This window comes from Pristis pectinata, chromosome 5 (genome assembly GCF_009764475.1).
Source record: "Pristis pectinata isolate sPriPec2 chromosome 5, sPriPec2.1.pri, whole genome shotgun sequence".
Lineage (NCBI taxonomy): Eukaryota > Metazoa > Chordata > Chondrichthyes > Rhinopristiformes > Pristidae > Pristis > Pristis pectinata.
Genome location: NC_067409.1, coordinates 53,612,278 through 53,625,138, shown reverse-complemented (window position 1 = coordinate 53,625,138; position 12,861 = coordinate 53,612,278). Strand labels below are relative to the sequence as shown.

General features: G+C 38.2%; 2 protein-coding genes across 4 annotated transcripts in view; one reads left to right on the top strand and one right to left on the bottom strand.

The window, feature by feature from the left end:
- invs (inversin) overlaps positions 1-12,861 on the bottom strand; it is a 356,685-nt gene that overhangs the window by 26,259 nt on the left and 317,565 nt on the right. The gene's annotated exons all lie outside the window — the stretch shown is intronic.
- The window catches only part of LOC127570917 (uncharacterized), a 70,530-nt gene that overhangs the window by 11,294 nt on the left and 46,375 nt on the right, over positions 1-12,861 (top strand). For all 3 annotated transcript variants that reach the window (XM_052016857.1, XM_052016858.1, XM_052016859.1), the window contains exon 2: positions 8,377-8,445. The gene's annotated coding sequence lies outside the window, so the exon portion shown is untranslated. The remainder of the gene's footprint in view (positions 1-8,376; positions 8,446-12,861) is intronic.

Genomic DNA, 12,861 nt, shown 5'->3' with positions numbered 1-12,861 from the left:
TGTATCCAACACATCATTCATCACCACTTTCCCCATCTCCAACCGGACACCACTACCAAACATACCTCCCCACCCCTTTCTGCCTTTCGCAGGCACTGCTCTTTTCGTGACTCCCTAGTTCACTCCTCCCTCCTCCCCCTCTCCTACCACCCACCCATCCTGCTCCCACCCCAGGAACTTTCCACTGCCCCAGTCATCGGTGCAACACCTACCCTGCCTCCATCCAGGGACCCAGATGGTCCTTTCAGGTGAGACAGATTCACTGCACCTCCCTTAATATCATCTACCTCATTCGGTGCTCCAGGTGTGGCCTCCTGTACATTGGTGAGAACAAATGCAGACTAGGTGGCCATTTCACAGAACACCTGCGCTCTGTCCATAACTGCGATCTCCCCATTGCCAGTCACTGCAACTCCCCCTCCCACACTATCACAGATATGTCAGTCCTCAGCCTCCTCCACTGCCAGGAGAATTCCAAGCACAAACTGGAGGAACAGCATCATATTTTCAATCTTGAGACCTTGCAGCCTAACGGTATGAACACTGAATTCTCCCACTTTAAGTAATACCCATCCCGCTTCCCCACAACCCCGCCCCCAACAGCATGTTTCTTCTCTTCTTCCTTTTCCTAGCCTCTCTTTTTCTACCCCCTTTTATTGTCTCTCTCCTTACCTTTGACCCATCCTCCAGTGGATCTGCTCTCCCCTCCTCCCCTGCACCTGCCTATCACTATCTCTCACCTGCATCTGCCTATCACCACCTTGTGCCCACCCCACCTCTTATGTCCACCTATCACTGCTCTGCTTTTCCCTCCTATATATTAGGCTTCCCCTTTTCCTATCTTCAGTCCTGAAGAAGGGTCCTGACCCAAAACATAGACTCCCTGCTTTTCTCCACAGATGCTGCCTGGCCTGCTGAGTTCCACCAGCATCATAGTGTTTTTCATCTAGATTCCAGCATCTGCAGTCCTTTGTTTCTACAGTATCTAAAACAATATACTTGTTATTGAGGGGAACAGCCACAGGGTACCTTGTACCCTATTCCCTTTCTCTCCTGACAGTCACCCAGCTACCTGCTTCCTGCAACTTAGGTGTGACTGCTTCCCTGTAACTCCTATCAACCCCTCAGTCTCCCAAATGATCCAAAAGTCATCCAGCTCCAGTTCCCTAACATGATCTGTGAGGAGCTGCAGCCAGGTGCACTTCTCGCAGATGTAGTCATCAGGGACACTGGAGGTCTCCCTGACTTCCCACATCATGCAAGATGAGCACACCACTGCACTCCCCACTGCTCTACCTGTGCAATAATAAATAAATAGGCTGAACAGACTCTCATCTTAGCCACCACCTCTTCACACCAAAGCCTCAGCTCCCCACTCTTATAATAGCTGCTCCACTTTACCCTACCTGACTTTTATTGGCTGAGTTGCCATGCACTTAGCCAATCAGAAACAACCTTAAAAAAATGCTGCTGGCTCTTCCCCTCTGCTGCTGTGGCTGCTGGAACTGCAAAAAAAAACCTGTGACTTGTGGTGTGCCGCAGGGATCAGTGCTGGGTCTGTTGTTGTTTATCATCTAAATCATTAATATAGATGATAATGTGGTAAACTGGATCAGCAAATTTGCAGATGACACCAAGATTGGGGGCTTAGTGGACGGGGAGGAAGGCTATCAAAGTTTGCAAAGTGATCTGGACCAGCTGTGAAAATGGGATGAAAAATGGCAGATGGAATTTAATGCAGACAAGTGTGAGGTGATGCACTTTGGGAGGACAAACCAGGGTAAGACTTGCACAGTGAATGGTGGGGCACTGAGGTGTGTGGTAGAACATAGGGACCTGGGAATACAGATCCATATTTCCTTGAAAGTGGCATCACAAGTAGATAGGGTCGTAAAGAGAAATTTTGGCACATTGGCCTTCATAAATCAGGGCATTGAGTACAGGAATTGGGATGTTATGTTGAAGTTGTATAAGACGTTGGTGAGGCCGAATTGAGAGTATTGTGTGCAGTTCTGATCACCTACCTACAGGAAATATATCAATAAACCTGAAAGAGTGCAGAGAAAATTTACAGGGATGTTGCCGGGACTTGACCTGTGTTACAGGGATAGGTTGAATAGGTTGGAATTTTATTTCCTGGAGCGCAGGAGAATGAGGGGAGATCTTACAGAAGTATACAAAATTATGAGGGGTATAGATAGGGTGAATGCATGCAGGCTTTTTCCCCTCAGGTTGGGTGAGACTAGAACTAGAGGACATAGGTTTAGGGTGAAAGGTGAAATATTTAAGGGGAATCTGAGGGGGAACTATTTCACTCAGAGGGTGGTGTGAATGTGGAATGAGCTGCCAGCGTACGTGGTGGATGCGAGTTCAATTGTAATATTTAAGGGAAGTTTGGGTAGGTACATGAATGAGAGAGGTATGGAGAGCTATGGTCCAGGTGCAGGTAGATGGGACTAGGCAGACCAGGCTGGCATGGACTAGATGGGCTGAAAGGCCTGTTTCTGTGTTGTAGTGCTCTATGACTCTACTCTTAAGATGTGAATAATTATCAGCTAATAAATGAAAGTCAACACAGAATTGCGATCAATGTACTTGACTAACCATTGAGTACCGTGAATCGGTAGAAGTGGTTGATGACTGTGGTACTCTCATTAACATGTCTTTGAACTTTTCCAAGTTACTTGGCAAAGTACAAACTGATTATGGTCAAAACTTCTGTTATTTCTGTTCTTACATCCTGGCTTAATGAGTTAATCACCTAACTCTTCTACCCTGAGTGCTATCAAACTTTTAAGTGCCTACTCTTTATACTTGTCCTAACCAATTTACCTTCTTCCCCTGTGACATGGGCAGTTTCATTTTCTTCTTCAGAGACAAATTAAAAGCACTTATTTAGTAACCTGTCTGTGTCCTTTCCCCTCAACAAACTGGATTACTTTTTGCCCTTTAATTATCTCCCCCTTTCCTTTGGGTATTTTTTTGAGAACTAATGTAGTGCTTCTGATTTTGTTATCCTTGATTCTTTTCATATACAGGTTTGTTGACTTTTTCCTGAAGCTCTCTGGCAGTTTCTTTATTCTGCCTTAAGTTCCTGATATACTTATTAATGTCTGGTCCCAGCACATGAACAGATTTTGGTATCAAGTACTAATTATGAGATGGTGCCCAACAGTGACCCTGTAATGAAAATATTTTGAAATTCGTTCCTTGTTCTTTCCTGATTCAGCAGCAAGAGGTATTCTCAAACAAAGGAGGCACTGTACACGTGTTAAAGGTTATAGAAGCTACTTTATTAGAGTTGTATAAAGAATAAAATACAGAAAGTAAGAATACTTAAAATACAGAAGGAAGCAAAATAATACTTATCAGCCAATCAGTGAACTGATCTACATAATGCCAGAGGGAACCTTGGGTGTCCGACAGACTTTCACACAGCCTTCTCTCTGTGTCTTAGCACTAGTCACAACCCAGCCTAAGGGAAGGTCCCGATTTGCAGAAAGAAGGTGCCCCCTTTTTATATCCCTCAAAAACTTAACATAACTTTTATTCCAGTACTTTTCCATTCCTTAGTGGTACCAGCCTGTACCTTCTTATCACTCGCGACCTTCAGCCTAAAAACATAACTTAGAAACAGAGTCAACAGGTCTGCAAAGAAGAAAACATTCTTCACCAGTATCTAATCTCAAGGAAGTGCATCCATGCACATCTTCAAGCTATTACCACATTCCAAGCGGACACTATTTTGTCTTACAACCGCCATTTTGTGTTGCACATACTAAGGAGGAATCAGAAAACGACTACTGGTTAATTTAACTCTTTCCTTACAGACCCCAGGGGAAATGGTTGGTGTTCTCCAGTTATCAAAATGAAATCCATTTATAACTGCTGTGCCTTTCAGCTAGTTCTTGATCCAGCTCAGTGCATTACCACAGATACCAGCAGCTTTAGTTTTGAAGAGAAGTCTCTTATGTAGTACCTTATCAGAAGCTTATGTTGGAAGTTAATTTTACAATATATATTAGCCTACCTCAGCCATCATACTGGGAACAAAAAAGTGATATGACCTTTTTATGAAAATCTTTGTCCATCTCTTTCTAATATTGCATTCATAATAATTCTCTCAAGCATCTTTTCTATATTTGATATCAAACTAGTGGGTCTGTAATTACCCAGGTCTGCCTTGTCAACTTTTTTAAACACTGGGTCTGCATTAGTTTTCCATCTATTCAATATCCTTGTGGGCAGATTTGCTAGTGCTGCTAGGGAGGGTTTAAACTAGATTGGCAGGGGGGTGAGATTCTAAGTAGAAGTGAGGCAACTGAGAGGCAGAATAGTGATAGAGAAGACAGCGAAAGCAAATTGATCAGGTAGGACAGGAAGGAGCATGGCGAAGAGCAAGGAAAATCAGTTGGATGAAATTGCATTTACTTCAATGCAAAAGGTCTGACAGGTAAGGTGGATGAACTTAGGGCATGGATAGATACGTGGGAATGGGATATTATAGCCATTGTGGAAACATGGCTAAAGGGAAGGCAGGAATGGCAGCTTTATGTTCCAGGATACAGGTGCGTTAGGCGAGATGGAGTTGCTTTTTTGATTAAGGGGAACATCACAACAGTAGTTAGAGATGACATTACTGAAGGATCATCTGGTGAGGCTTTATGGGTGGAACTGAGAAATAAGAAGGGGATGATCACCTTGTTGGGATTGTAATATGGGTCCCAAATAGTCCTCGGGAATTAGAGGAACAAATGTGCAGGGAGATTGAGGAGAATTGTAAGAATAATAGGATTGTCGTTGTAGGAGATTTTAACTTGCCTAACAAATTTGATTGAGTTTTTTGATAGAGTGAGTGATGAAGAAGGTTGATGAGGGAAGGGTAGTAGATGTAGTATGTATGGATTTCAGTAAGGCTTTTGATAAGGATCCGCATGGTAGGCTGCTCTGGAAGTTTAGATCGCATGACATCCAAGGGGAGCTAGCAAACTTGGATGATAGGAAAAAGGGTGATGGTGGAAGGATGTTTCTCAGACTGGAGGTCTGTGACTAGTGGTGTGCCTCAAGGGTCGGTGTTGGGGCCATTGTTATTTGTCTTCTATATTAACGATTTGGATGAGAATATATGAGAAGTAGTTAGTAAGTTTGCAGATGACACTAAAATAGGTGGTGTCGTAGACAGTAAAGAGGAGTATCAAGAATTGCAGCGGGATCTTAATCAGCTGGGTAGCTGGGCTGAGGAATGGCAATTAGAATTTAATTCAGATAAGTGCGAAGTGTTACAGTTTGGAAGGATGAATCAAGGTCGGACTTTTACATTGAATGGAAGGGTCCTGGATACTGTTGTAGAACAGAGGGACCTTGGAGTACAGGTGCATAGTTCCCCTAAAGTGGAGTCACAGGTAGACAGGGCAGTGAAGAAGGCTCTTGGCATGCTGTCCTTCATCTGTCAGGGCACTGAATACAGAAGTTGGAAAGCTATGTTGCAATTGTACAAGATGTTGGCAAGGCCACACTTGGAGTATTGTGTTCAGTTTTGGTCACCCTGTTTTAGGAAGGATGTAATTAAACTGAAAAGAGTGCAAAAAAGATTTACAAGGATGTTGCCAGAAATCCAGGGGTTGAGTTATTGGGAGAGGTTAGACAGGCTGGGCCTTTACTCCTAGGAGCACAGGAGATTGAGGGGTGATCTCATAGAGGTATATAAAATCATAAGGGGCACAGATAGAGTGAGTGGTCTTTTTTCCAGGGTTGGGGAATCGAAAACTGGAGGACGTAGTTTTAAGGTTAGAGGTGAAAGGTTTAATAAGAACTCAGGGGCAACTTTTTAACATAGTGTTGTACATATATGGACCAGCTGCCAAAGGAAGTGGTTTAGGCAGGTACATTAGGTACATTTGAAGTATGTGGACAAGTATATGGATGACAAGAATTCAGAAGGATATGGGCCAAGTGCTGGGAAATGGGATTAGCTTGAATATACATCTTGGCTGGCATGGATGTGTATGGGCTGAAGGGCCTTTTTCCATACTGTACAACTCTATGACTCTATGTTCTGTCAACGAAACTGTCCCAGAATGCAATGAATTATTAAAATAGAGCATGCGCACAACACACGTTCCATTTCCCAAAGCACCCTTGGATGAATATCATCTAGCCAAACTGCACTTCCTAGTTTCGGGTTCCAATTCGATTTAGGGAGGCATGGTGGTGCAGGAGGTAGAGCTGCTGCTTCACAGCTCTGGCAGTTCGTGTTCAATCCTGACCTCCATTGTTGTCTGTTTGGAGTTTGCCTTTACTTCCTGTGGCTGTATGGGTTTTCCTTGGGTACTCTAGTTTCCTCTCATCAGCCAAAGATGTGCAGGTTAATAGGTTAATTGGCTACTGTAAATTGCTCCTGAGGTGTAGGTGAGTTGTAGAATCTGCAGGGAGCTGATGGGAATGTGGGGAAAACAAAATGGAATTAGTGTAAGTGGATGCTTGATGGTCAGTGTAGACTCTGTACCAAAGGGCCTGTTTCTGCACTTTATGACTGACTCTGTGACTCTCTAAATCAATATGTTTGTTTAAATTTGCATTATTAATTATTGTCCTCATCAAGTCTAAAATGATTTTCAAGAATGAATATGAATCAGAAAACTTATTTAATATTTTTATCATATCTTGGCCCAATGAAGAAATGAATATCTTTTGCCAGTTTTCTGGCTCTCGTATAGCTGAAAATTTTTTTCTCGTTCCTTTAACAATTGTCTGCAGTCCTCTTTTCCTTATCCTTTTGGATGAAGTATTGTTGGCTTCTTTTGTTTTGCATTTGCTATTCTTATGCTTAATCACCCAGAGTTCATATTATTTTCTTAGAAACATTTCTATTTGCATCCTATTTGTAGAGAACCAGTGTGTCTCCTTTGCTTTTTGTCTCATGTTTAGTTCTTTGATTTTTGTCTTCTGCCATTTTTACTTGATTTAAAATAAAATTCCACTTGGGTATCTTGGATTATTTGTTGTCCTTTTCTTCACAGTTCTATATATTCCATAATTCAATTTCTTCCATATCTTGGTGCTTTAATGATTGCAGTTGTTTGAATGCTCTCCCATTTCATTCCAAGAATTTGATCCAGTAATAAATTCCACATTGTGCTGGAAACGTGCATATCAAAATGTTCTCTCTTGTGTTTAAGCAATTATCAGGTTAATTGAAGTCTTGCAGAAAAGTAATTGCTTACAAATTACTTGGCAAAAAGCCCAGTGTTCTGCTTAACTCATCAAATAGTTTCTTTCCTGAGTCCTTAAGCTCATCATCTTTCCAAGAACTTGAGTATCTAAGTTAATACTGCTAACCCCTTCTTATTTTGCTTCCTCTTTCCCCTGGCACAATAGGCCTGGAGTGTTAATTTCCCACTTCTATCTTTGATATCCATTATTGTTGCTATATGATAAAAATGTACAGTGCAGAAGGTGACTGTAGGTCTCTTTTTCAAATCATGTTTACTCTGAAGACTTTTGTTATTTTTTTCCACAACCTTTCAGGACTCTGCTTTCCAAATCTTGATCATGCGTTGTATAGAATACTTTTCCCTCTTTATCTCTAGTTCTTCTGTCAATTTGTAAATTAATGAAGTCTGACTATTAATCCATTAGCCATTGGAAACAGTTACTCTTTATTGTACTCTTGAACCCTCAATATAGCCATTTGTGTCTGCAAGTTGCCAGTCTTGCTTGTGCACATGCAGGCCAAATGCATTGTAATATATTTTGCATAGCACTACTATCTGACTCTTCCCCTCAAACGTCATGGCAATGGGATTTTTTCGGATTATGAAATACATCATGGTTATAATGAGGAATGATCAAAAGTAATTGAGGTGGCATGGATGTCAGGAATAATTAAAGTTGAATGCAGACAGAAAAAATACAGAGAGCTAAATAAATTACAAAAGAAAAGTTTGGATAGGCATTGACAGTTTTGAAGGTTTGATGAGTGTTTATCAAATCTGTCACATATGCCACAATGATATTTTTAATCATAATTATGTAAAGTGTTAGAAATAATATTTGAAGATAAATCATAAGTTTGAGAGTTGAGCAATGCATTTATTAGGTTTATTATATATATTTATTTCAGTGTCAACCTGCTTTGTGGTACTTAAACTCCTTTTGTGTTGACTTAAGTATATGTTTTATCATAGGCTGTATATCTATTGTGAGTTTAGACTAATTTGGAGTATGATTGTTTGGTTACTTTCGTCATGTATGATCAAGAAAGAAATTGTCTTGTGTTTGCATTGTATTTTATGCAAGGTAGGTGTACAATTCCTTTCTTTTAACTATTGAAATCTGAGGAGTCAAGAAATTAATACCTTTTTATTTTATTTCTAGATCTGCAAAGTAGCTTGTGCATCTGCTCAAAATCTTCAGGTACATATCAGGGGCTATCAACATAGAAAGGTAAGATTGGCTACAATGACTGACCTTCACCTGATTAAATGTATGTTTAAATGTGATTGCTTTATTGCACCTTAAAACTGGAAGATTTACAATCAGTCAATTGCCACGTGTAATTTATAACATAAACCTCACCTCACTGCCTTAGCATTAAGGTTAACATATTTAGTCATCTCATTGTGTTACACTAGCAATTGCTGTTGTGGTGCATTCCTGTACTTAGCAGTTGTAACATTACAGATGTCCTTTTCATGCTGTATTCAAATTTATAATCTTTGATTCCAACAAATCCTACTGTAACATTTCTATACTGCATAATTTCAAAATGAGTTTCAAAAAAATAGTCCTGCAAGAAGATGATTGGGTTTCTCTTTGTGACTCCATAATCTATCTGGGGCATTGATGCCATGTTGGCTTAAATCATTGATAAATGTACAAGCTAAATTTCTCACCACCTCTTTCCCAGGCATAACTGAATGTCTGTGTATGTCAATATACAAATCTAAAAGTTTTGGGGTTGTCTTGCATACATTAAATGTGTTTGCACATGTACTGTGATTTCCAGTGATCCTATTGGAATCGCTTACAATAATCCAAAAAACAGAGCACTGAGGATGATGGATATCTGAAATGAAACTACGCCAATGCATTGTAATTATGAAACCAGAAAATGCTGGAAATTATCAAGCGGAGTTAATATTTCAGGATAATAGTCTTGATTCCTTTCTTTGCAGATGATGCCTGACCTACTGGGTATTGCCAGCATATTTGTTTTTTATTTCACTTTCAGTAACTTCCATATAGTATCATGCAGGGATGACTAAGATTCCAATTAATTTTAGAGGAATGAGAGGAAGTGGTCGATGTTGAAGTTGACACATAGAATTTGGGAGTTTTTAGAAGATGGGTAGAAAATAAGAAAGTCAAAGGTGGTTTGAAGAACCAAATTCCAGAATGCTTATCTTGGATACATGAAAACTTTACCATTGATCCCTAGGAATCAGAGTGGGGGAAAAAAAGTGGAGGGTCTGATTTGGGGTGTGGGATTAGAAGATGTTACAGAGGAGCAGCTATGTCCTAGAAGAGCTGCAAATGCAAGACGAAGCATTAAATTTGGTGTTTAATGAGATGGCAGAGCAATGGGTCACTAAGTGCAAAGGTGATAAATGGGAGACTTTACTGCCTGCTCTGTCCTCAACACAAAATTTTGGATTGATGTATTATAAAATTAATTTGACTATATAATAATTCTGAATTTGAGGTGATAGTGGGAACTGTAGAGCTTGGTATTATCATTATAAATGTGGAAGTCAACCCAGTCTTTGGATATAAGGGTTCTACTGTAGGTGAGAACAGGAAGGTGCCAAGGATAGACCCAGGTCCTTTTCTTTTCAATCTTTTTATTAGTTTTCAAATCAATACAGATTGAAATATAGCATCAATATTTATATATGTAATACAAAGAGATCAGGATAACAATCATAGCATATATAATCATAAAGAACAATAAAAATATTTTAAAAAATCTGTAGATCTAACGATCTCTTAGTAAATGAATATAATATAAAAGAAAGGAAAGAAAAAGATTTGTTATATAAATTTAAAAAAAACCCAAATCAATAAAAAAAAATTATAAACAATATAAACTAAACAAAAAAAAAACTTTTCAAAAGAAGAACAAACAACAAAGAAAAAGGGGGAAAAAAAAACTGGGCTAAAATTTCTCAGTAGAAGCAGAGCAATATTATGTCGTCAAGTCCGTTCCTCCAAGTTGGAAAGTTATTGAAAGGGGATCTACGTCATGTGAAAATATTGAATAAATGGACTCCAAATATCTTCAAATTTAAGCGAAGGATCACCAGTACCACTCCTGATTTTTTCCAAGTTTAAACATGATATAGTTTGAGAAAACCATTGAAAAGTAGTAGGGGGTATTGGATCCTTCCATTTAAGCAAAATGGATCATTTGGCCATTAATGTAACAAAAGCAATCATATGGTTAGCGGAAGGAGATAAATGGCCAGACTCTATCCTTGGTAATCCAAAAATTGCAGTGATAGGGTGAGGTTGTAAATCAATCTTCAATACGTTTGAAATAATGTTAAAAATGTCTTTCCAATATTTTTCCAGAAGAGGACAGGACCAAAACATATGTGTCAAAGAAGCCACATTCGATTTACATCTATCACATATAGGATTTATATGGTTATAGAAACGAGCTAACTTATCTTTGGACATATGGGTCCTGTGGACTACCTTAAACTGTATCAACGAGTGTCTGGCACACATTGAAGATGTATTGACTAAATGAAGAATTTTCTTCCAAGTATCTATAGGTATAGATGTCTGGAGTTCACTTTCCCATTCATTCTTAATTTTGTCTAATGATTCTAGACATATTTTCATAATTAAATCATAAATTATCGCTATCAAGTCGCTTCTGATAAGGATTAAGACCTAAAATTTTTCCGTAGTTTCAATTTTGTAAGGTGTCGGAAAAGAGGGTATAGTGGTTTTAAAAAAAAATTGTAATCTGTAAATATCGAAAAAAGTGTGATCTAGGCAAATTATATTTATTAGACAATTGTTCAAAAAGATGAAAAACCGTTATCACTAAATAGATCCCGAAAACATACTATTTCCCTTCCTTTTCCATATGGAAAAAGCTGAGTCAGCTCTAGAAGGATAGAAGAAAAAATTAGATTGAATGGGACTTGACAAATTAAATTTATTCAATCCAAAAACTTTTACGAAATTGAAACCATATTCGTATTGTATGTTTAACAATTGGGTTAGTCGTATGTTTACTTAACTTGGTAAGTGCAAAAGGGAGAGAAGCACCTAAAATAGAAACTAATGAAAAGTCAGGAACTGATTGTTGCTCAAGGCATACCATTTGGGGCATTGAATTACATCAGAATCTTGTATCCAAAAAATTAAATATATATATTAATTGCCCAATAGTATAATCTAAAGTTAGGCAAGACCAAACCACCATCCTTTTTTAATTTTGTAAATATTTCTTACTTAACCTTGGGTTTTTATTCTGCCAATATATGAAAGAATTTTAGAATCAATTGTGTCAAAAAAAGATTTTGGGACAAAAATTGAAATCGCTTGAAATAAATATAAAAATTTTGGTAAAATATTCATCTTAATGGCATTAATTCGGCTACCAATGATAAAGACAGTGGAGACCACTTAGTAAATAATTGTTTAACATGGTCAATGAAAGGCAATAGATTAGCTTTAAATAAGTCCTTATGCTTCTTAGTAATTTTAACACCTAAATACATAAAATAGTCAGTTACCAATCTAAAAGGTACTTGGCTATAAATTGGGGTTTGCATATTCAATGGAAAAAGTTCGCTCTTATTAAGATTTAATCTATAGCCAGAAAAAACACTAAACTGATCTAGTAGTGATAGTACTGCGGGGATAGATTCATCCGGATTAAAAATATAAAGTAACAGGTCATCGGCATAGAGAGATATCTTATGAATCATCTGTCCGCGAGTAATGCCACATACATTTGAAGAGTCCCGAAGTGCAATAGCCAAGGGTTCTAAAGCAATATCAAATAATAAAGGGCTTAACGGGCAACCTTGTCTAGTACCTTGAAAAGCCTAAACAAAGGAGATCTTTGATTATTATTAAGTATTGAAGCCATAGGTGTATAATAAATCATCTTAATTGCAGATATAAATTTAGGGCTAAAATTAAATTTTTGAAGTGTAGTGAATAGATATTCCCATTCGACTCTGTCAAATGCCTTTTCAGCATCTAGTGAAACAACACATTCTGGAATTTGGGATGAAGGAGTATATATAATATTCATTAATCTCCTGATATTAAAATGTAAATAACGATTCTGAATAAATCCTGTCTGGTCTTCAGAGATAATTTGTGGGAGAACCTTTTCCAGTCTAAAGGCCAATATTTTGGAAAATATTTTTGAATTTACATTTAATAAAGAAATAGGTCTATAAGATGCACAATCAGTGGGATCTTTATCCTTTTTAAGAATTAAAGAAATAGTTGCTTCATAGAAAAATTGTGGTAGTTTACCCACTGATAGGACATCTTTAAAAATTTTTGGCTAACCAGGGAACAAGAATATCAGAAAAGGATTTAAAAAATTCAGCTGTATATCCATCAGGGCCGGGTGCTTTACCCGAGTTCATTGAAAATATTTCTTTATTTCTTCCTCCGAACTGGGAGCATCTAATGTAGAACGTTCATTTAAAGATAGTTGGGGAATCTTCAGATCTCTTAAAAATTCGTACATTGATGTAGGATCCTCAGGGGATTCTGATTGGTATAAAGAAGAATAAAATTCTTGAAAGGATTTGTTGATTTGAATAGGATCTATCGTATAGACCCAGTCCTGACACAGGATTTCAACCCGAAACGTCGATG